Here is a 1,729-nt window from a genome sequence, read left to right as displayed (position 1 = left end):
GGTGGGGGGGGGGGGGGGGGGGGTGGGCGGGGTGAGTGTCAAAAAGCCCTTTTTATTCCTCAACCTCTGAGTATTGACACAGAGTATTTTCTTAGTGACTCTCGAAAGGCATTATGCATTCCTGAGAAAAGAATTGCATGTATGTCTCATCTGCTCCATCTTCTGCCTTAGTTAATGGAGAGCATCGAGCCGGGGGAGTCTTGGATTAGTGGTGCTTACTGGTAAGCCACTCCACAACTGCACTCATCAAGACTTTGTTAAGGCTCTTCTCCACTCTAAGAACAAGCAAAGGAGGCTTTTGTGAAAATTTTGCCAAGACATTAGATGACCAAACAGTTCTACATAGCATTATGGAAACTAAGATTTCGTAAGTCATTAAATGTGATCAATACTTTTTAAAAAAAGACAGGTATGTGCTGTGGAGACTGGTGGTCTCCAGGCTGTGCCAGCTGTTTAAAGTTACTGCACATATGAACTCCTCGCAGAAAGGGGTTGATTTATAATGTTCCTTAAAAGGGGTTCATTTATGTTCCTTAAACCAAATGTGAACTAGCACTGAAACAAATTTTTTCAAAATATATTTCCCTTTGTGATGAAAACTCTTTCCAATTCAGTATATACAAAAATGGATCTTGTGGGCTTTCTCAGAAGAAAAATTCTGCAGAATCTGTTTATCCTGGGACTGAACTGGGAAGGACATGAGGATATGAACACTAAGACTTAAGGCATTTCTTACCAAGAGACTGCAACTGATTATTCCAAATGGGTATGTAAACTTGACATGACCTACTCTAGGGGCTCTCACCCATGTCCCTATAACCTGTGGTAGCTCTTTTTACACCAGGCAAAGACACTCACAAGCTGTAGTAAGCACTGAGTCAGTCTCCTAGAGGGAACTGCCTTCAATGTACAGTTACGAGACTCGCAGGAGTCTCCCAAAAACAACCACGTCTTCTTTCTGCCACTCTAATTTGCTACCTAGAGGTGGCACCCTGCTTAATCTGCTCAGCTCTTCCAAGTCCTAGATGTACGTACCTTTTCAGGAACAAAACTGATGCTTGCCTGCCAAGGGCCATCATCTGCGTTCCTCATGGTAAAATATTTTCCTCAGCCATTTCCCATCTCTCTCACAATTCTGGATCAGGCTTTTGGTTCAGACTAACTTGAAATGTTTTCAAAAGGGAATCTTGTTTCAAAGGGCAAGAGACTCAAGATGCTCTGAAACGCGATGGAGTTCAGCAATTAGAAAGCAAGGTGTTGTAATTCACATCCCATTGCAAAAAACTTGGCCGTAGGTTGGGGCACTGCCAGAGGGCAATGCATGTGGAGGGAGTTTTGCGTGAAAATATTCTGTTTCCCCAGAGTTTGAGAAGCATGTTAACATGAGGATGGCCAAGACCCTTTTGTCAGATCCTGGCCTATTTTACAGCCACTTTCAAAACTCACCAGTCTGGATTAACCTACTCTGGTGGCTTTCCTTGAGCCGTCATACAACTGATGGCTGTTGAATCAAATATTTCAAATTGGCTTACTGTATTTTAAATCTTAGTTGCCTCTTTTTCTGTATTTTTTACTGCTCAGGCAGAGAGAACTGCATCTTTTTCATATATTTATGCTATATACTAACCAAGAATAAATCATGCAAGTGGAAAAATATCAGGAACAGAGTGTAGAAAAATAAAATAATGTGATTAGGTCTGTGGCTGCTGTCCCCACAGACCTCAAGCAG

Source organism: Pygoscelis adeliae, unplaced genomic scaffold (genome assembly GCF_000699105.1).
Source record: "Pygoscelis adeliae isolate BGI_AS28 unplaced genomic scaffold, ASM69910v1 Scaffold108, whole genome shotgun sequence".
Classification (NCBI taxonomy): Eukaryota; Metazoa; Chordata; class Aves; order Sphenisciformes; family Spheniscidae; genus Pygoscelis; species Pygoscelis adeliae.
Note: the sequence above shows the minus strand (reverse complement) of the source record.